Below are 23292 nucleotides of genomic sequence, written 5' to 3' on the forward strand. Positions count from 1 at the left end.
GAGTTTTTTTCCTTCCTCCTGAAAATAACTAGGTGTGTGAGGGCTTCCCCAAGGGTGGTCTTGGCCTACAGTGCAGGGGAAAGGTCGTATGTAGTCTTTGGGGTTAGAGAGAACCACCCTGAGAGATGGGTGTTTATTACTCCTGGTTCACAGATGGGAAAGCTGATGCCCAGGATGCTGAGGAACTTCCCCAGAGTCACACGGCTAGGAAGCAGCAGAGCACTCTGTACTGCTTGACCCACTGGCCCCAGAGCAGGCTGCCTGGGAGGAGCCCAGTGCCACTGCATAACAGCAGCATGACCTCAGGCAGGTCACTTTGCTTGTCTGCACAAAGGGGACAGTGTCAGTCCCCACCTCACAGCATTATCATGTAAGGAAAGAATGAAGTAAGAACACTAAGAGTTCAGAACGTGCCTGGCAACTCACCCTCTCTCAGTAGTGCTCGTCCTTGTGATTTTTTTCTTTTCGTACTAGTCTACTTTGCACACCCCGGCTAAAGGGCTAGAGTACCATTTTTATCCTTTATTCCTCTGCTTCAGATCTAGCTGTGGCTCCCTGTGCCCTGGACATTCTTTGTCAGCACTCGCTGTTTAAGTCTGACACACAGCATCACTATTCCCACCTCTGTCCTTCATTTAGCAACCATTTATGGAAGACAGGCCCACTGTGTGCCAGGGCCCTGTGCACCTCCTGGCCATGGCTGCAGCTGCTCCCCAGGCCCCACCATCCCCCATCGACATTCACAGGCTGGAGGCTGAGACCTTGCTGTCCTCCAAGGGCTCAGCTGGGAAAGGAGGAAAGAAGAAAGTGTCAAAAATTATTTTCCAAAAATAATTTGGACAGGAAAGATGTGTCCCACCCTTGACACAGCTTCTATATGGTGCATCCTGCACACAAGCCAGTGTGTACAGGTGGCAGTTCTCCATGCCTGCAGTCCTCCAGGGTGGGGCCTACGTATCCCACCCCAGGTTCTAGAGGAGGGAAGACAAGTTTTGTGCTGTCCATCCAGGTGGCGGTTGCCCTCAGGTCTCCTCTCAGGAGCATCTCTGATTGCCTCTCCTGACCCTGCGCCCTGGGTCTCTTGACCCCACCTTGCATACTGAGCCTCACACACACTGAGCCCTGAGCAAGTTGCTCTCTCCCAAACTTGGTTGACATCCATCCCAGAACCAAGCACGGAGCTGAGTTCTGCAGAGGCTTCCTGTGAAAGCATGAGCACCGACAAACGGAATCACACGTACTGTGGAGCTATTTTACCTGCGAAACACCATCTACGCTTCACTGACCGCACTGCCCAGCCAGGAGGTGTTTTATGGACTTAGTTTAACAAAGAGGAATAGTCAGATCTCAGCATCCTGCTGTCTTCTGGTGGCTGAAGGGCCCTTGGAGATAGTGCAGTCCCTTATTTCTTCTGCACGCCTTCTCCACCAACCCTAACTCCAGGGACAGGGAGCTCTATCATTCGGGTGCAACCATTCCGTCTTGAGAAACCTGTAGGTATTCAACAGTTTTGCAATGGAGAGCCCCACTCTGCCTTCCCTGGTGGGGCCGTCACTTCCCCTGGGGTCCCTGGCTCTACCTGCTCCCCCACCCCCGTCACTCCTCACCAGCTGGATGTCTCCGCTAGACACACTCTATTTCCCACTCCCCACCCCCAGTGCCCCCAGCACCTGAGACCTGACTAGTCTCATTTTTCTGGCAGGTGAGATAATTAGCTCTGGGCTGGGCTCATTTTGGTGGCTGAGAAAATGCCTCAGGGGAATGAAGCCTCCAGAATTCCTGGATCTCATTGACAGGAACTCTCCCCACTACCATTCCTGGTGCTCCCGGGAGGAATGCCTGGGGAAATTTCCAGCGGATGAGTTGACCTGATGGTGGGAGGATGAACTAAGCAGTACCACCAAAGACTAACACTCACTCAGGACTTGATGGAGCCTTTTGGATACGTAATTCTTATTCTAAATCACTCCTCCCTTTCTGAAAATCATCTGTCCAAAAGAGTTCATAATTCTCACTAAGGGGACAGCAGAAGCATTTAAAGAGGGCAGACAGCTTCAGTTGGACCGTTTCTAAGGTTTCAGCTTGCTGCCCTCAGCCAGATCCAGGGCGTATTGATTGTTTTGCCACAAATATCTTCTATGATTGAACATTTACAGGAGGACAACTTTTGGGCTTCTTACCCCTGGAGCCAGAAGCCGCACTGACTGTGTGATTATGCACGCTGGCCCCTGGTGCCTGCTGCCTCTGTGGTGACTGGCCCCTGGCTGTGTAGTTCAGGCCAGCCTGGTTGTGTGAAATAGAATGTCCTTCTCCATTGAGGGACCCTGACACAGACTACTCACAGTGCCCCCTCCTCTGTGGAAACCGAAGCTCTTTGGAGAAGATTTTTAACAAAGGTAGTAGATGCAGTTTGGACTCATTACACTTGAGTCTTACGTTGCCATGTGAAAGGAGGAAAAAAGGGCAGCCATTCACTCATTTATCTACTTCTTCATTCAAAAACATTTACTTTGAGCCAGGCCTGATGGCCTAGTAGTTAGGTTGGGTGCTCTCACTGCTTCAGTGGCCCAGGTTCACTTCCCAGTTGTGGAACCACACCACCCGTCTGTAAGTAGCCTGCTATGGCGGCAGCTCCCATAGAAGAACTAGAAGGACTTGCAACTACAGTATACAACCATGCACTGGGGCTTTGGGGAGGGGAAAAAAAGAGGAAGATTGGCAACAGATGTTAGCTCAGGGTGAATCTTTCCTGCCAAAGAAAAAAAAATTACTGCTTGTCTTATGTCAAGCCCAGAGGTGGAGATTTGCTTATTTTTCACTTATACCTGTCTTATTCCAAAATGACCTTTCCTCATTCTTTCTCTGGTTTTTAATATCCCCATTTTACAGATAGGTAACTAGAAGCCCAGAGTGGGTAGGATTTTCCTAATGTCACAGAGCAGGGAGGGGAAGGTAGGTTCCATAATGGCCCCGGCAGACGTACAGCCATGAATCAGCAGGCTCTGAGTGGCAGAAAACAGCATCATCTACAGAGGCCTTGGGCTCTGCTTTTCAGGTGTCTGCTATTGTTTGGAATTGCGAGGTCTGGCGCTGAACTCAGACAACAAACACCTGTAGCCCTTCCTGGTTCCCTGCCGCCTTCCACTGGCGTTCATTCAGGTGGGCCTTGCCTCTGCCCTGCCACACTCCCCACTCCTCCCCACTGCCTCTCCAGGGTCCAGGCCTGTGGGACCACGTGCCCTCCCCCAGCACACCCTTTCCCCTGTTCCTTCACACTTGCTGTCCCCTTATCCCTGCCTAGGCTTCCCACTGAAGGAACACATTATTCACTGAAAACATTTTTGTGCCAAATCCGCTGTCCACCAGATGCCCCACTGGGCTTCAGAAATAGAGCAGCAAGGGCTAAAATTCACTCAGGGGTTCCAGGGGCTTATAAGGTGAGAACTGAAGGAGGAGCACGCACTATCTAGGCCAAGTGGGAGTTGAGATTCGAGGAGGACCTGCCTGGGCAAAGGCTCTGAGGTGGCCATTTTGAAGCACTGTGAGATGTCCATGTGAGTTCAAGATGGGGAAAGTGGGCATCCTGCCCGTTGACTCAGGACCAAACCCTGTCCTTTCCCACCCCAACCTCCTTCCTGGATTGGCTTTATAGTCAGAGGGCTTGAGTCTGAATTTGGGTCTGTCACTGCTCATAGCTGTGTGACCTGGGCCAGTGGCTTCCCCTCACGAAACCTCAGTTCTCTCATCTGTGAAATGAGGGGGAGCTGTGCAAATAATAGGACAAACTCGCAAGGCATTGGAAAAGTTTAGACAAACACAAATAATGTACCTGAGACGCTGTCATGCTCAGTGCTCAGTGTGCACTGCTATTTTCTACTATTACCATTATTATTACTCTTTTTGTTTACAGCTGAAATGACTTGTAGAGGCAGTGTAGGCTAGTGGAAAGGTCACAGGCTTTGCTGTTAAACTTAGTCAAGGAAGTGCTAGTTCCTCCGCTTGCCTGTTGTGTGACCTTGGGCAAGTCACTTAACCTCTCTGAGCTACAGAATGGGGAGGATAATTCTAAGAGATCCTTCTGATATGTGCTTGCATGTGTTGGCATAAGGACAGACTGTACATATGAAACCGCTCACCTTGGTTGCTCCAAGGGAGTGGAAATGGAGCAGGGATGGAGAGGGAGAGAGCGGCTGGCGCGAGGGAGACTGTGAACTTGCTCTTTACACATCTCTGTACTGTTTGATTTGCTCCAGCTATTTCTTTTGCCGTTAAAACAAAGAAGCCCCAGAAAGTGGAAAAGTTAAATTAAATAAAGGTAAAATCTTCCTCCTACAATGTAGTAAGCGTTAAATGAGTTAATACTTATAAAGTGATTAGATTAGGGCCTGGTCTGTGGTAAGTGCCGAGTAAATGTTAGTTGTGATAATAATATACCAATTATTATTATTATATTACTATTAGTAGTAGTATATTATTATCATTATCACCATTAGTTTTCAAGCAGCTCTGCAAAATCTTTAACATCTGTCATGTACTCTGAGGTAAACAGGGGACCTCTAATCCAGAGAGGTAGGGGGTGCCCGGAGGCCCAGGGATGCTGAGTTGCCTGTTCCAGGGAGGAAGGTGAGAAGGTCCCAGATGGTTCTGGGCAGGGAGCTGGCTTCCCAGCCCACCCCCACACCCCAGGGGCAGCCCCCATGCTCTTATCTGGTCCTGCCAGCTTGGGGGCTCCTCTGCCCAGGGGTGGGAAGGACAGATGCATCCCTTTAGTCTGGACTGAGAAGTCCTTGACTGTCTGGGAAGGCCCGAGGGGTAAGGAGGGGGAGATCTGGGTGGAAACTGAGTCAGAGCCAAGCACCGGAGCCTGCAACTGTGACTTCCAGCCCTCCTCAGTGCTGACCAGTTAGAAGGCAGGGACAGGGGTCCACGGGAGGCCCAGAGATGAAGGTGGCTCTTGTGGACTACGAGATCTGGCTCGGAGTTCTATTGGAGCTGCTCCCTTTCTGCAGGCTGGGGCCCCCAAGCACTGCCCCAAGGAGAAGCAGAAGGATTTGGTTTTATTTTTAAGATGAAGAAGACCTTAAAAGAGGCATGTAAACATTTCACAGAATGGGTCTCTGTGGATGTCATTTGCATAACAAGTGTCTAAATCATCAGTAATAGGGAAGAAACTGCAAATGAGGAGGAGCAGAGAGCCTCTGGTGGGCAGAGGCCTTCGAGCCCCTGTTTCCAGTTTATGGCAACACCCTTGGGTTTAGGGTTCTTGGAAGGGGAGAGACAAGGAAGTCGGAAAGAGCCCCAGCCTTGTGTGCAGTTGGGGGTTGGGGTTGATCTACGCCTTGTGGGGCCTAAAGCTTAGAACTTATATAGGTTTTTGGGTAGAGCTTTTTGAGAAAAAGAACCCAGAATTAGGGATCTAAGAAGGGGCCTGCACAAGTGAGGAGCCCTGTGGTTTCAGCTTCTGCAGCTTCCCAGGAACCTGCCTCTACTGATGCCAGAGTTTTAAGCAAGAAAACCTTCATCCATGTATCTGCCCTTGACTGACAGGTTATGTGACCTTGACCCAGCCACCTCTCCTCCAATGGATCCCAGGAGATGGTGCTTTTGAAGGCCCTGTACATGCATCATAATAACAACACTGAGAATTTCTTCCTCGGGTGAGATGAGTGGTACGAGGCTTTTTAAACACTCCAAATAGGCTACTGTACCATATTGAAATGCTGTTTTGACTCAGGCACCCATTAAACTACTTAATAGCTGCCTAACATGTCTCTTATTTTTATTCTTGTCTGAAAACTGATTATGTATCATGCAAAGATGCCAGTAACATGGTATAACCCCCTATTCGACTTGACCAGCACTCCTCCTTGTTGGGAACAAGCACCCACCATCATCTGCACTGGTCTGGCCTCTCTGTGTGTCCACATGCCCGTGTGTGTGCACACTCTTGGGGTTTCTCTTTCTGGAGTCTTCTTCCCTCCTTAGTTTGTGTTGAACACACTGACACACACGAGCATCAGTGCCCAAGCTAGTGCTTTGCAAACTTCGATGGCTTTGGTCCTAGCTCCGCTGTGCACTATCCCATCCAAATCAAGTCAGCACCAGATCTGGTTTGACCTGGGGGCTCAAATTACGTCATCAGGAGTTACCTTAGCTCTGCTTTCCAAGTTGGCCTCACTCTTCTGTCAGTTTGCTGCACGTAGTCACCCTGGCAGCCCCTCAAAGGGGAAAGAGCGTCTCATTCATAGGACTTCTGTTGCAAGTCCTAGCATGGGTTTGCTGGGCCCAGGTCACGTGCCCATCCTCAGACTGGTTACTGAAACAAAGGAGAGGGGCCTTTGTCATCTATGTCATATGCTTACCTTGTGATTCTGGTATATAGACGGTTATCTTCCCTCAAACCACATGGACTAGGAAAGGCTAGAGGGGATCTTCAAAGGAAAAAAGAGATATTGGTGGCATGAGATGAGATAGAGGGAGAGGACAGGCAGGAAAAATAGGCACAGATGTCCACTACCCCACCCAGGGCAGTGGAGCATCCTGGGATCTGAAGGGATAAGTTTACCCTACAACTGGTGAAAAACCCAACTCAAAACCCCTAAGAGCCACATATGATAACATCAGGGGTTACAGAACCTGCAGCTGAGAGCCAACTGGAGACAGTGCCCAAGGCACGCAGAGTGGAAACAAGCACAGGGTTCCTGCTGGCCTGGAAGGCTGAGGGTTGGGCAGAGGCACAGATGCCCAGGGGCTGTGTGAGTACAGAGCCCAGACACAGATAAGAAGGAGCAGGCAAGAATGTTATCAGGATGGAGGCCTCTGGAGGAATTCTCCTGGGAGCTAGTTAGAAATGAGCGCCTCCAGCTCCTCTCCAGACCTCTTGCTTCAAAACCTGAATTTTGGGCCGGCTGGTCGTTCAGCGGTTAAGTGAGCATGTTCCACTGCAGCGGCCTAGGGTTCACCAGTTTGGATCTCAGGTGCAGTCATGGCACTGCTTGGCAAGCCATGCTGTGGTAGGCATCCCACATATAAAGTAGAGGAAGATGGGCACAGATGTTAGCTCAGGGCCAGTCTTCCTCAGCAAAAAGAGGAGGATTGGCAGTAGTTAGCTGAGGACTACTCTTCCTCAAAAAGAAAAACACTGAATTTTAATCAGACCCCCAGATGATTCACATGCACCACCAATCTAAAAGACTTGTCTCTGAGCCCTCACATTCAGGAATGGTAGGACGTATGCTAGGTCTTGAGTTCAGACCTTCTGGAATGCAGTGAGTCAATGTGTATGAAGGAGCCTTAAAAATATTCGTGCTCTTTGATCCAGTATTTCCACTTCCAAGACTATTACTTAACCAGATCATCAGAGGCAGGGACAAAGAATGTTATGCACAAAGATATTCATTGCAGTATTACTTATAATCAGAAACTATGACATATTCATAAATAGTAAAGTGTAAAGTCAAGTATGGCACATTATACATCAACTGTTATGCTATGATTTAAAATAACATTTTAAAAGAACTTTGCAGGGACTGGGCAAGGAATATAGTCATAAACAAGACAGACACACTGCCTGCCTCTTGGAGCCGACATTCTTCTGGGGAAGACAGACAATAAACAAGTGGACAAATGAGATTATCTCAGATTGTGACAAGTAGGCTGAAGGAAGATGGGATAATGTGGTAGAAGATCATGGGTGGGTTGGGAGGGCTGTTCAGGTGGGGGATACAAGGAGAGCCTGTCCTAGGAGTTGACATTTAAAGTGAGATTTGATAGATGAGAGGGAGCCAATAAAATGAACAGCCAGGAGAAGATCTTCCAGGCAGAGGGAATAAGAATTAACAAGATGCCAGAGTTGTGGAGCTTGGCTGTGTGACGGATGTGATGGAAGATATGTGACTGGAGCAGGATAAGCCAGGGGGAAGTTGTAAGTTGAGGAAGCTGGAGAAGTGAGCAGAGCCAGATCCTTCAGGCCCCGTAGGCTGTGGGTGGATTTTGGGTTTTGTTCTGAGGGCACAGTGTTAGAGTGGCTGGAGGGGGGTTCTGATATCAGTAAGATGGCAGAATAGGAGTCCCCACCCTCATTCCCCACAGAAACACTGATCTGACAACCATCTACAGACAAAAATACCTTTGTGAGAGCTCCAGAGTCCAGTTGAGAGGTTCCAGCACCCCAGTGGACCACAGAATCCAAGATTGGTCACATTGAAAAGGGTAACAAGAGCAGTTTCACTTGGCTCACATCACCCCTCCCTGAGGCTGACAAAAGTCAGAGCCAAGAGAGATCCTCTAGCCTGCTTCTTTCATAGCAGAAAGAGCAAGTGAGGGTTTGGCTCCCCACCCTTTTGGGGCAATGTCCAAAAGGCCTGCTTGTGTTGATGCACCTAGAACACTGAGCGAATCACCATGGCTAGATCTTCTTGGAGCAGCTAAGAACAAAGAAAAGTACAGAGACTCATAGCAACCAGAGCTTGTGCCCCAAAACCACAATGCCCCACAGATGGTGCCCCGCACACTCCCACAGATGGCACATGCATCACAGTAGCCAGCAGGGATCTCAGCAACCAACTTGACTCTGCAGATTTGGAGAAGGCCACAACCCTGAGACTGTTCTCTCAGGAGGGAGGGACAGAAGTGGAACTTGTGCCCATTGTACTGGCATCTCAGTGCACTGCCCTAGGGAAAAGGGATGGGTGACTCTCAGCTCTTGACATGGCTCTTGTGGGATAGGGAACAGGCATACAGTCCTAAGACTACCCCTCACCCCCTAGAGGGAGTTAGAAGAGTGGAGTGGGCACATCTATAGAAAAGCTTTGAGAGATCCCCAGAACCTCTAACCAGGCTGCCTGGTGAAGGTCTTTCCCTCCTGAAGCCAGTCCATAAAGTCTAGACAAGGTCACTACTTCTTCAAACGTGCAGACACCAACACAGGCTACAAGGATCACAGAGAATCAGGGAAACATGATACCACCAAAGGAACAAAATAAAGCTCCAGAATCTGACCCCAAAGAAATAGAGATCTACAGATTGCCCGACAAAAAATTCTAAGCAGTCATTTTAAACAAGCTCAGTGAGCTACAAGAGCATGCAGATAGAGAATTAAACAAACGCATTCTGGAGCTAAAGAATACAATGACTGAACTGAAAAATTCAGTAGAGAGCTTCAGCATCAGACTTGATCAAACAGAAGGATGAATCAGTAAACTCAAGGACAGGTTATTTGAAATTATATAGTCAGGAGCAAAAAGAAAAAGGAATGAAAAAAATGAAGAAAGACTATAAGACTTATGGGACATCATAAAGAAAACCAATATAACATAATGGGTGTTTCAGGAGGAGAAGAAAAAGAGAAAGGGGCAGAAAGTATACTTAAAGAAATAATAGCTGAAAACTTTGCAAAACCTGGGAGAGAAATGGACATCCGGGTTCATGAAGCCCAAAAGACCCCAAATAAGTTGAACTTAAAAAGGGTCCACACCAAGACACATTAATTAAATTGTCAAAATTCAAAGAGAAATAGAGCATTTGGAAAACAGCAAGAGAAGAATGACTGATCACATACAAGGGAACCCTATAAGATTATCAGCATACTTTTCAAGAGAAACCTTGAAGGTCAGGAAAGAGTAGGATGATATATTTAAGGTGCTGAAAGAAAAAAATCTACCAACCAAGAATAGTATACCTGGCAAAACTTTTAAAAAGAAGGAGAGAGAGGGGCTGGCCCCGTGGCCGAGTGGTTAAGTTCACGCGCTCCGCAGCAGGCGGCCCAGTGTTTCGTTAGTTCGAATCCTGGGCGCGGACATGGCACTGCTCATCAGACCACGCTGAGGCAGCGTCCCATATGCCACAACTAGAAGAACCCACAATGAAGAATACACAACTATGTACCAGGGGGCTTTGGGGAGAAAGAGGAAAAAATAAAAATAATTAAAAAAAATTTAAAAAAATAATAAAAAAAAAAAAAGAAGGAGAGAGAAAGACTTTCCCAGAGAAACAAAAATTAAGGGGTTTGTTACCACTACACCTGTCTTATGAAAAGTGCTTCAAGTTGAAATGAAAGGATACTAAATAGCAACACAAAAGCATATGAAAGTAGGGGGCTGGCCCCATGGCCGAGTGGTTAGGTTCGCGCGCTCCACTGCAGGCGGCCTAGTGTTTCGTTGGTTCGTATCCTGGGCGCAGACATGACACTGCTCATCAGACCACGCTGAGGCAGCGTCCCACATGCCACAACTGGAGGGACCCACAGCGAAGAATATACAACTATGTATGGGGGGCTTTGGGGAGAAAAAGGAAAAAATAAAATCTTTAAAAAAAAAATTTAAAAAAAAAAAAAAGCATATGAAAGTATAAATCTTACTGGTAAAGGTAAATACATAGACAAATATAAAACAATGTAATACTGTAATGGTGGTGCATAAATCACTTTTAACCCTGGTATAAAAGTTGAAAGACGAAAGTATTAGGAATAACTATAACTAAAAAAACCCTAGTAATTGATGCACAATATAAAAAATGTGAATTGTGACATCAATAACATAAAATGTGTGCTCAGGACCAGATGTCTTCACAAGTGAATTTTACCAAACCATTAAAGAAGAACTAATACCCATCCCTGATAAACTCTTCAAAAGAAATAGAAGAAGGGACACTTCTGAACTCATTTATGAGGCAAGCATTACCCTGACACCAAGGCCAGACAAAAAATTAAAAATAGAGCTACCAAATGATCAGCAATCCCACTCTGGGTATATACCCAATGGAATTGAAATCAAGATCTCAAAGAGATGTCTACACTCCCATGTTCACTGGGCATTATTCACAAGAGCCAAGACTTGGAAGCAACCTAAATGTGTATCAACTGATGACTGGATAAAGAAAATGTGGTATACACACACAGTGGATTATTCAGCCTTGAAAAAGAAGGAAGTCCTGCCATTTGCAACAACTTGGATGAATCTGGAGGACGTTAATTTAAGTGAAATAAGCCAGACATAGAAGGACAAATACTACATAATACCACTTACATGAGGAATCTGAACTAGTCAAACTCATGGAAGAAGAGAGTAGAATTGTGGTTGCCAGGGCCTGAGGAAAGGGGAAATGGAGAGGTATCAGTCAAAGGGTACAGTCTCTGTTACTCAAGATGAGTAAGTCCTAGAGATCTATTGTATAACAGAGCACCTCTGGTTAATAGTGCTGGATTGTGTACCTAAAACTTCGCTCAGAGGGTAAATCTTACAGATGACTTCTACTTGTTTTTCTTAAGCTTTCCTGTATTTTTTTCACACAAGACAAATAGAGGTGACTTCAGGATCTGAATTTGTGTCAGTCACAGTGATTAGTTGCAAACAACAGAATCCACTCTTTCTGGTTTGAGCAGAGGGGAATTTATTCATGGGTGTTAGGACTGAGATTTCAGGACTACCAGGGGACCAAGCTTGGATGCCCCATGGCCAGAGACAACACTAACAATCACCTGGACAGTCACTAACCCCTCCCTAGACTGTTGCCCTGGAAACACCACTGCCTGTGATGCTCAGGCCCAGACACTGGAACATGCTGCTGTGGGAGAACCAGACCCCTCTGTTCCCTGCCAGCCAGGAGCCCCATCCTCCCCCACCTTGGGTTGCTCACTTCCACCTTTTAAATCTGGGCAGGCATCTATCCAGAGGAACTGAGGCCACTGGCAGGACCCTAGCTGCAAAGGAGTCAGGGAAATGTAGATTTCAGCTTTTCCAGAGACTCACATGCAGTCAAGCATAGAAGGAGGGATTGACACACATATTGAATGAGTCAACTTGCAGGGTTCACCAGAGAAGTGAAATAAGAGTGACAAAAATGATCTCTTGCACCCTTGACCTTCCGAAGGCCACATGCAGGCTCAGTTATCCATTGTGTTACAATAAGGACAGCAGGAGGCTCTCTTAGTCCCGGGAGCACTAGCTATCAGAGCCCCTTGCCCTAGCCTCCTCAGTACATGCTGGCCTGACTTCCAGCTGCCAGCACTTCTCTGCCTGGGGACTTTCTTTACGGCTGGAGATTCCTTGGACCCCTGTGTGACAGGCTGAAGTGTGGGGTCTTGCTGTCCCCAGGAGCTGCTCAACCTTTGGGTGGGAGAGCTCTGAGTGGCATGCTCTGCACTGGCTGCCAGGGCTCTCTGGTGGACCCAGCTTCTGTTGCCCAAAGTAGTGGGTGTCCAGACTGGGGGGCCCCCACAGTGGTGGGTCCCTTGATAGTAGCTATTACTAGCCACCATCTCTTCCTTCTCTCACTTCCCGACCCTCCTGCCTTTGCCTTCCAGATAAACTCCTTGCTCCAGCATCCTTCTCTCCAGTTCTGCATCTGGCACTACACAAGCTAAGGCGTCCATGGCCTAAGCATGTGCACATGTAAAGCCTCGTCCTGGCTCTGGAAGACCTGCTGGGGACAGTCTCCTGCGCCATGAATTAACAAGTGTGAAGCTGCTTCTGTGACCTCGCATCTGTTTACTCCAGTTTGGAAAGTCATCCTGTTCCTGGGTCTCATCCTCCTGGGCAGAAAACCAAAGGGCTCCAGGACACTCTCAGCTGCCCGATGCCCCACCCGTGCTGAGGCCAGGACTGCGTGTACACACAGGTGTCATCCACCCATGGGTTCTGCCTGGCCCCTCTCTCCCTCTTCTCCCCACATCATTCAGTGCTCCTTCTGCCCTGGAACTGGTGATGATACTCCATGGGGTTCAAGGGCATCCTCTGAATGTGCTGTCTTTGGTTTAAATGGGGCTTTGCTGTGTGTTACTGTTAGTATGTGAGGTTGGAGCCAGCTTTCTCATGGGTTCACACAACAAACAGTCTCCTGGAGCCTACTCTACTTGTTGCACGAGAATGCTGGCTCTGGTACATGGGGATGCATCATCTGTGACAGATGTCAGCTGCCCTCCTCACACTGTAGGTCTGCCCTTGAGCAGTCGTCCAGCAGCCTAGCAGCAGGGAGCTCACATCCTCATATTACACCTTCAGGCAGGTGGTGAGAGGAGGAGCTTTATTGATCAACTACTCCATGCCAGGCACGTGCCTTGCCTCTTTACAACATTCTTGGGGGCTAATTGTTACTATCATTCCCAATCCACAGATGAGGAAACCAAGGCTCCTACAGGTTGAGTGATTTCTGAGGTCGCTTAGGGCTGGGGCTGAGGCTGGGAAGGTCTGACTCAGGGTCTTGCTTGTTCCCTGGCATGTTCCAACCTCTCAGACACAGGACATCCCAGAACCATGGGGCTCCTGGTTTGCTGCCTTGCTGCACCTCAGCCATTTATCAAGGGGCCTCTGTGTTGTCTTGGCACTGGGAACCCTACAAATCCCTTGTCGTTATGGAGGTTTCCTCCTAACAAGGAAGACAGAGACAGTAAACAGACATGAGACGGTTTCAGGGGGCCGAGAGTGAAGGCTACCACGCAGGGGATGGTGGAGAGGCTCTGAGGAGGAGACTGTCTATTGCTGTGTGACAAACGACACCAACGCTTAGAGCCTACAGCACCAAATGTTTGTTGTCTTGGTCTCTGTGGGTCAGGAGACCAGGAGCAGCAAGGCTGGGTGGCTCTGACTCAGGGCTCTCATGAGGTCACAGTCAGAATGTCGGCTCGGGCCATATTGTCCCAGGGCTGGGAAATCCACCTGTAAGCTCACGTGTGTGGCTGGTGACTGGTGAGGACCTGATGCCTCACCACATGGACCTCTCCACAGGGCCGCTCACAGGCGGGGCAACTGGCTTCCCAGGGGGAAAGAAGGAGATGGAGATTAAGATTGAGGTACACACACACACACACTCACGCATGCACCGCCCCTGCCTGCTTTCCTTCTGCACAGCTGTGATGAAATGGAAAACAGAACAAGGAAGAAGCACCCTCTCCCGCTGCTCCTGGACCATCCTTCCTCACCATCTGTGGCTTGCTTTCCTTCTGACTTCCTGAGAATGGCTTTGGAGAGTCATCCAGCTGACAGAGGGTTGTCTGCACCTTGTCCCTGTCCCCTGAGGCAAGAAGACAGCACAAGTTTCCGCTGGCCATTCTGGTCTTCTGTCACCTGCCAGTACAGGGGTCAATGTGGCAGGCACTGATGGCCAATTGAACTTTCTGGACAGGGAATCCAATGTCCTAGAACATTTAGGGTTTACGTTTAGCCAGCTGGAACACGCATTGCTGGAAACTACTTGCTTTGGGTCTTATTTGCTGCTGGCAAGAGCACAGGGGAGATTGGGCGCTGCCAGGGGAGGCCAGGTGGTCCACCTGTGACAACAGGCCTGAATGTTCATGGAGAAAAGTGTGAGCTCTCTCCCCTTTTTTAAAATAATAACCCATCGCTTTGGTGAACGATTGCTCATTTTTCCATTTAAAAGTTGTGACTTCTACACTCAGAAGATGCACACAAAATACTTATGCATTCATTTGGATGTGTGTGTGTGTGTGTGTGTGTGTGTATACAGTTTAAAGATTCATGTAGTGTAGACATCTGTATTCACTACCCAAGTCAGTAAATGAGACATTTCCAGCAGCCCAGAAGCACTCGTGTCCCTCCTGACACCAACCCCTCTCCCTGGAGTGACTGGTGCCCTGACTTTTGTGACAGTCTTGGCCTCATAGTCTCACTCCCCATTGGGCACCACTCAGCTGAGGTGTTGCATTTTGCCCATTTTTCTTCATTCACCTGGATTGTGGTGTGTGCCCTCTTTGGGGACTGGCTGCCTGGGCAACTCACTCCACTTCTGGGGGTGGCCAGGGCATATGCATTCCCGTGGCTGTTTAGCGTCCCTTGTGTGGATGGGCCACATTCATCCATTCTCCTGTTGAGACACACTGGGCCCATTCCAGCTCGGGGCTCCAGGAGCACACTGCCCCAGGCCGTGTCCCACGCTTCACTGGCATTTAGACTTAGGAGTAGAACTTCTGTGTCAAAAGGTTTTCTGACCTTCCTGGGCAGTGCCGCTGTCTTTTCTAAAATGAAGCACTTATGTGTGCAGGTCCTGTGCTGAGCTCAGGGAGGGGCAGCTGCCTTCCAGAAATCTCAGCTGCAGACCGGCCTGTGCTGTGGGAGGGTCAGGATGCTCAGAGAGGGATGAACAGGGAGGGAGGCCTGGCCAAGTGTGTGGAGGGCTGTCAGCGATGCCCCCTGCATTAGAAACACAGTTGCTGAGAGTGACCAATGGCAGGCATTAACTACCTGGAGTGTTCCAGGCAGGAGAAGGAGTGTGCAGGGCCTTTGAGGCTGGAGGTGATCCATCTGCTCAGCTGCCACAACACAGTGCCACAGACTGGGCTGCACAAACAACAGAAATTCATTTTCCCACTTATGGAGGCTGCAGGTCCCAGATCAATGTCTGACAGGGTGCGTTGCTGGTGGGACCTCTTCCTAGCTGGTACCTCCCCTAGTCCTCACATGGCGGAGAGAGAGCTCCCGTGTCTCTTCCTCTTTAAGGCACTAGTCCTACTGAGTTAGGGCCCCACACTTACAGCCTAATTTAGCCTTTAGCACCTCCTCACAGGCCCCATCTCCAGATAGGGCCACACTGGGAGCTTAGGGCTTCAACATATGAATTCGGGGGAACACAAACATTCAGTCTGTAGTGGGGTGAGGGGAATTTGAAGAACTGGAGCATGCATGGAGCAAGGGATGAGGTAGTGTTTTGGTTATCTATCATTGTGTAACAAAACACCCCTAACTTAGTGGTTTAAAACGAGAATCATCATTTACTCAAGACTTCACAGTTGGGGAGGGCCTAGGGGCACAACTCTTCACTTCCCTACGTGACATCAGCTGAGGTCTTGCTCACAATGGCTGGCAAGTTGATGCTGACTGACAGCTGGGAGCTCAGGGTAGGGCTGATGGCCAGGGGCCTCAGTCCTCTTCCGTGTGGCTGGCCGTGTGGGCTTCCTCACAGTGTGGTGGCTGGTTTCCAAGAGTGAGAAAGGAAAAGTTGCCAGTACTTTTAAAAGTTGGGCCTGAACCTGGCAGGAGTGTCATTTCTGCCATCATGGAAGTCACAGAGTCCAGGTACAGCTACTGGCTGTTCATTTGACAGACCTAATCTTTTTTTTTTTTTTTTTACTATTTAAAACTTTTTGGTGGGAAGATTAGCCCTGAGCTAACATCTGCTGCCAATCCCCCTCTATTTGCTGAGGAAGACTGGCCCTGAGCTAACATCTGGGCCCTTCTTCCTCTACTATATATGTGGGACGCCTGCCACAGCATGGCTTGCCAAGCAGTGCCATGTCCGAACCTGGGATCTGACCGCGTGAACCCTGGGCCGCCAAAGCGGAATGTGCAAACTTAACCGCTGCACCAGCAGGCTGGCCCTTCATCTTTTTTTTTTTTTTTTAATAAAAATGATATATATTTAAGGTGTACAACATCTGTTGGCATACACATACATAGTGAAATAGTTGCGGGCAATAAAGCTAATTAACATGTCCATCTCCTTACATTGTTGTCTCTATTTTTCATGCTGCAAGCACCTGAAGTCTATTCTTGGCAAATTTCCAGTTTATGAAATGGCATTGTTAACTATAATCATCGTGCTGCACATTAGATCTCTAGACTATTTATCCTACCTAACTGCAGCTATGTGCCCTTTGACCACACTCTCCTCATTTCCCCCCCACCTGGCCCCTGCTGACCACACAGACCTTGTCTTGGCCACATGCTGCAGGCAACGCACCCCCTTTTATGTTGGGCATCACTTCCTGGGCTATATATCTTCTTGTCCTTAAAGCACATATTGGCCAGCTCTTTCCCCAAGCCAACACAACCCCAAGTATTTAAGACACAGGGCGGGAGCACACCAAAGCTGTAAACATCAAGGCCAGCTGTCCCAAATGCTCATGAGTCTGTGGCTCATTCCTCTGTGGCCAGTGCATAGGACTCTCCATGGCTGGAGTTGCAATCGAGTGTGTGCTTTTTTCTGGAGCAAGGTCCACAGCTTTGGTCAGATTCTCTGATGGGGCTCTTACCCAGACATCAGGTGCCATGATCATGACCATGGATCTGATCTGACTCCAGCTCTTTAGCGTGGCTGTGAGAGGAGAGTGGTTTGTTCAGCCTCTCTGAGACTACCTCAGAGAAGCCGTGGTTTATCATGTGCCCTACTCACCACCTGCCACTTAGCAAGAGTCCAGTAGTGCATGCATCCAAATTCACTTATCTTGTGCTTTGTTTTTTCAGCTTTTTCTTGTGGAAAATTTCAGATATTCATAAAAGTAGGCAAAACAGTATAATGACCACCCCCTCCCCATGTGCACAACTTCAACAGTTATCAGCTTATAGCTAATCTCATGTCATCTATGCCCCTTCATCCTTCCCCCTTTCATATCTTTTTTCAAATTTTTTATAGAATAGCACACACACTGAAAAATGCTTGTGTCCTAAGTGTGTGGCAGGGTGCGTTTTCACACTGTGTGCTCACCTGGTAAAGATTCTGGTATGCAATTCTGGCATGTGTTTAGGGGGCAAGTGTTCCCACACCATTAAGCAATTCTCTGACACCTGACAATTCAACTCAATTCTGACACTCTCTGCTAGAAACAGAATCAGATTCCACAGGTTGAGGGCTCAGTCCCACAAGAGTGCTGCCACTTCAGATACCAATTGCAAGCCCAGGTTGTCACCTGTGCTTCTGACTAACGGGATATAAATCAGAGGTTGGCATGACCCCCTCTTTGGATTTGATTAATTTGCTAGAGTGGCTCTCAGGACTCAGGAAACCAGTTTACTCACTAGATTACTGGTTTATTGCATTAGATATTAAGATACAAATCAACAGCCAGAAGAAGAGATGCATAACGTGAGGTTCCTAACAAAGGAGCTTCTGTGCTTGTGGAGTTTGGGGTCCGGCATGGTGGCACATCGAAGCATTCTAGTTCACCAACCTGGAAACTCTCTGAACCTCTTTTGGGTTTTGGGTTTTTATAGAGGCTTCATTATGTAGGCATGATTGATTAACTCATTGGCCATTGGTGTATTGATTCAACCTCCGGCCCCCTCCCCTCCCAGAAATCAGGGGGTGGGACTGAAAAGTCCAACTCTCTAATCAGACTTGCTTCGTCTGGCAACCAGCCCTCATCCTTAGGTGCTTTCCAAAAGTCACGTCATTAACATAAACCCAGCTGTGGTAGAAAGAGGCTTGTTATCAATAATGAGACACCCATTTCACTTTTATGGCTCTGAAGCAGTTTTAGGAATGGAGAACAAGAGACCCAATATTATAACAAAAGATGCTCCCATTGCTCTTCTCTCTCAGGAAATTCAAAGGGCTTTGGGAGCTGTAAGCCAGGAACCATAGATGAAGACCAAATATATACAAGAAATATATTTTGGTCATCTGAATGACCAAATAATTTATTTCTCATAAGTCACAATATGGCATGTGGGTAGCCAGTACTTGGATCAGGAGCCAAATATTATCAGCACTTGCAAGCCCCCGATGGCCACCTTCCATCAGGAAGTGAGTGGAGTGGGTAGAGTTGGCAAATCTGGGTTCAACATGTGTCTTGGCACTGGCTGGTCACGTGACTGTGGCAGTTATACAGCCTCAAGGAGCCTCAGTCCCTCTTTTATGCAGTGAGGACCATGCTGGACCTGCCAGGTTGCCATGAAAATCATTAATAACATGTGTCAGGGCCCAGTCCAGGAGTGGCACTCATCATTATCGTCACTCATGTTATTTCCAAGTTCACACCTGTGGTGAGACAGAGGTGGCCTGTGGCCCTGGCAGGCGTTGTGTAGCTGTGGTGAGAGCGGTGGACAGCCAGAGCCTTCAAAACAGCTGACAACTGCTTTATGGTATCCTAGGGAGACTATCCTGCACCGCACTGTCAATTAGCTTGAAAGACAACCTGAATAACACTGTCACGGACACAGCAGACATAGCAAAGGGGCACAGGATGGCCTCCTGTGATCAGCAGAGATGGTTCAGTGGGAGAAGCCATCCCCTGGGCTTTATGTGCTGATGGGGCCATGCAGCTAGTTTGTACGATTACTGAAAAGGCGGTTTACCAAAAGAAAAGTTGGCTGACTTTAGGTTAAGTGTGTTTTTATTTATCTGGCAATAAAATACAATTTGGGATGTCCAGGGATTAGACTCCTGAATGTGCTTGCTCGAAGTCCTTTGTTGCTTCAGGCCCAGGAAGCCCAACCATGGCTTTAGCTGTCAGTGGCATGTAGTTTAACCCCAAAGTCCCTTTCCTTCTGTTTACAGAATGGGAAGGCATCACTGGTGATAGAGGCTATGTATTTCACAGTCCACGTGAAAGTTCAAGTGTGTGTGATACGATCTAATTGTCCAGTTTCTTGACATTCAGGCTTGTCTGCTTTGTAAAGCAGTGTAATTGATCTCTGGGTACTTGAAAATAGAGCTGGTAGTGAGGAAACATGCTGGAAATACCAAATAGGGGATGTGTGTGGCCAGCCGCACCACCCCCACTCATCCGTCCATTCATTCATTCAACTGCTGCCACACGGAGCCCGGGGCACAGTGTTCTGGAGCCATAGGCTGTCCCTCTTGGATTGCTCCTCACCTCCTGGGATGTTCAGATCTTGAGCAAACAATTTCAGTCAAGGTGATGGGCAGTGGAAGGGGCTGGGAAAGGAGCCCTAAAGCTTCCAGGAGGAGGTGGCTTTCAGGGTGGAGTTCCAGGTCCAAAGAATGTCAAAATGCCACCCTGGGGGCAGTCTGCTGAGGCTGGAGAGAGATCCCAGAGTAGCTGGGGACCTCATGGGTCTGCACATCTTGTGTCCTCAAGTGGGTCTCCTGTCCCGGTGGGTACCAGCATTCTAAGTATGTTCTCTCTCATTGCAGGTCTGAAAGAGACAGCTCCCTGAGTGTCAGGTATGCGTGTTGTCAGACTCTGTCCATGCATTGCATCCTGGGAGCAGGGGGCTTCAAGGAAACCATGCACTTTGATTTCTCTCTGATGGGGTCTCGCCATCTCAGAGCCCTGCTCCCCTGCCTCTCCTGGCCCTGGCCCGTGCCCAGGGACCTTGGTTGTGCTCTGTCTTCTGGCTCGGTGTCCTGGAACGATAATGCCAGTTCACTGCAAAGTCTTTCCCGGTTCTAGAATGACCTTTGAGGAGGTCACCCCACCTTGGTGGCTGTTCCTTCCCGTCAAGGACTGTTGGTGGTGTCCAGTTTGTCTAGGCTCTGATCCATCTAGGACCAGAAGCTTCTCAGCTCTGACAGCCCCTGGGACCAGGCTGGGTGGGATGGGGCAAGTCTTTGGGATGTTTGATGGAGGCACTGGCTCCCAGCCAGGTTCCTCCCTTGAATGGGTGCTGGGAGATGTATGTAGGATGAATGAACCCACGTGGTGGCAAGATTTCTGCCCTGAAGATAGCTTGAGGGCCATTCCCCACAACCCCCTGCCTCAGTGTTCTATGTGGTACACTGTCAGGAAAGTGTTTTTCAAGGCAGGTGACGTTGGAACCGAGCCCTGCAGGAGGAGAATGATTTTCTGAGCAGGAGAAGAGTGGGAAAGACATTTCAGTGGATGGAACAGCATGTGCAAGGACCTGCATGGTGGGAATAAGGAATGGCCTTGCAATACCAGAAGGGGGACTGGTATGCAAAGTTGAACATGTGCTCCCAGCTTGAGCCAAATGGTTCTCAGCAGGACATGTGGAGTTGAGGAGCTGGGCAAGGAAGAAAACTGATGTAAGTTCAAGCAGAAGAGCTGTAGTTCAGTTCTTCTGGGTCTGAAGAACTCCTAACAATGTCTAGTCCACTTGCTATGTGGACTCCTGGGGAGGGATGGGTCCAGAGACCTTTAAGAGTCATGGTAGAAAACATTGCTAGGACTTTCAGATGCTGTTGTCAGCCTTTGACTGTGTCCCATGCTAGGCTCTGTGTTTCATCTCCAAGGAGCTGTGGTCACAGGTGTCGGGCCTCAGTCACACATCACATCCTCTGTGCACAAGCATGAGCATAGGGTGCATATATAAAAGCCTTCCCTTTACTCAAGACTGGAAGCCCCCAAACCATTCAGATCTGACCCCTGGTAGGCCCGCTCCCACCTCCATGCTTCCAGTCGCTATGTACTGAACAACTGCAGAATCTGTTTTCCTGGTAAGAGTGTCCATGAGGTCTCTTTCCTTAAGTGAACCCAATCTCCTTCGGTGTCTCCCACAGCACCTCTGCCCTCTCAGGCCCCCCAGAGTGGTGTTCCCAACCTTGAGTCTGACAGTGGCCCTCCCTGCTTCTCTCAGTGCTGTTATGCTGTAGCTGTTGTTCTCACGGAGGTCCCCTCTGCCAGACACCCCTGCCCACCTGTGAAGCCCCATTTCTGCTGTAGGGGAGGAAGACATATCATCTACCCACTCTGGGTCCTTCTGGCCAGAGAACGAATTAAATTCACATCAGACAGAATAACAGGAGAAAATTAAACAAAGCTTTATAACATCTATACATGAGAGAGGCTCAGGCAACCTGAGCAACTCACCAAAATGGCTGAAGCCACCACCTTAAATAGCATCCTCAGCTAAAGACAAAGGAGGATGTTGGCAGTGGGGGGAGTCAGTTACAGGAGATTATCAGACAAGTACAGTAAAAAAGATGCAGATTTAAGTCCTTGCCTTTGGCATTGATAAGAGTTTCTAGAGATAAGGTCATCCCCCCTTCTTCCTGGTACAGAGAGGAAGACACCTTTACAGATGGAGATTTCCTTTACAATGTAAATGTCTCCTAACAAAGGGCAAGCAAATTCCACTCCTCAGAGTTGCCTTCCTATCTTCAGTTTATTAAAAGTAACCAACCCCAAACAATCCTCATGGCAAAGAGACAGATCTTGGGGTGGCCAATTCCAGTCCCCCACACTACTCCTGTTCCCAGGCTGTGCCCACCAGTGGTGTCACTTGCTCTTCTACACATGTCCAGTGATTTCCTGCCTACCTTCTGGCTTCTTTGTGTGACTTGTCCTGTTTCCTGCACCCATCTGTTACCAAAATTGAACTAGGTTCCCTCCTGGCAAGTTAAATCCGACTCTCCCCCAGAAGAAATTGTCTCACAAGGTAAAGTGTATTTGCAGCAAATAGGAGACCACATGGAATCATTTCCAGAGTTATGGCATCCCCGAACAGAGGGAAGCAGGAACATTTATTTCTGATGGGCAATGAATATTCCAAAAGGGAGAGGTGGTGCCCGCCTGCGCAGCTCAGTAGGAAAACATGCTTCCACATGCACTCCACGTTATGGCAATCAGGCCTAAGCTCCTCCTGGAGAGATCTTAGCGTTAAAGACAAGTCAAAGGTCATAGGCATAGCTCTCCAGGTGAGGCTTGGTCTGGTTCAGGGAGGTTGGTGATTGCATCTCCTTAACATAAAAAAGGAAAAAAACAATTTGGAAAAACAATTAAAATATCCCAACCCACCCTTGAGTTCCTTGGGGTAACTAGTCTGTGACAACTCCATTCGGCAGACCCCACACCTTTCTCAGAATCCCCCAAGCTGCTGCCTCCCTGACGCTTCGAGGGGAGTCATAGCTGAGGTGCTGTTCCTTCTGCTTGAGCTCTGAGGCTTTCTGTGCTTGCTTTTGATATCCAAGTTCAGTCTGCTTTGTGTCCCAGTGACTTGAGCACTTGTGTTATTCCTCCAGGCAGAGTAAGAGACCTGGGATGAGGCCTCTGGGTTGTCTCCAGGTGGGGCCAACACCCATCAGGCACAGAGCAGGCACCAATGGGCCTTAGTGTTACGGAGCAAGGGCTCACCACCCGATGCACACAGAAGCTGACACTGTGGCAGACCAGTGTTTGAGGGAGGAAAGGCTTTGCTGCATAATCAGTCCACAAGGAGACAGGAGGCCAGGCTCTCAAATCTGTCTCACCTGTCCAAAGTATGGGGGAAGGTTTAAGGGAGCAGGGAGGGCTGGCTGGTATGTGGAAGTGGTAGCAGGATGAGTTTCGATTGGTAGATCAAAATTTTCTTTTCTCTGCATGCTTCTGGGTGGCTCACAGCCCTTGAAAAATAGCTTTAACATCCTATTGTTTAAGATGGGGTCATTTATGGGAGGTTACTGGGAAAAGTATAATAAACAAGTGTAAAGTTGTTATGCAGATTTAAGTCATTACCTTCTCCATTGATAAGAGTTTCCAGAGATTTAGAGTCATCTTCCCCATCCTGGCACAGAAAGGGAGGCATCCTTACAGATGGAGATTTCTCTTATAAATGTAAATTTCCCTTACAAAAGGTCACTTCTACTAAGTTTTTAGAGTTTCCCTGTGTCTCCCGGGTTTTGTTTTTTTTTTTTAATAATCATCAGCCCCAAATAGCCCTTATG

The 23292-nt window shown here is 48.5% G+C and overlaps 1 long non-coding RNA gene across 1 annotated transcript in view; it reads left to right on the plus strand.

The window, feature by feature from the left end:
• LOC111773187 (uncharacterized) overlaps positions 1 to 14347 on the plus strand; it is a 44414-nt gene extending 30067 nt beyond the window's left edge. Inside the window, exon 3 of the long non-coding RNA XR_002807452.2 lies at positions 12302 to 14347. This is a non-coding gene — a long non-coding RNA (uncharacterized lncRNA). The remainder of the gene's footprint in view (positions 1 to 12301) is intronic.
• Positions 14348 to 23292: the final 8945 nt, after the last annotated feature.

This window comes from Equus caballus, chromosome 4, assembly GCF_041296265.1.
Source record: "Equus caballus isolate H_3958 breed thoroughbred chromosome 4, TB-T2T, whole genome shotgun sequence".
In the NCBI taxonomy this organism is placed as follows: Eukaryota; Metazoa; Chordata; class Mammalia; order Perissodactyla; family Equidae; genus Equus; species Equus caballus.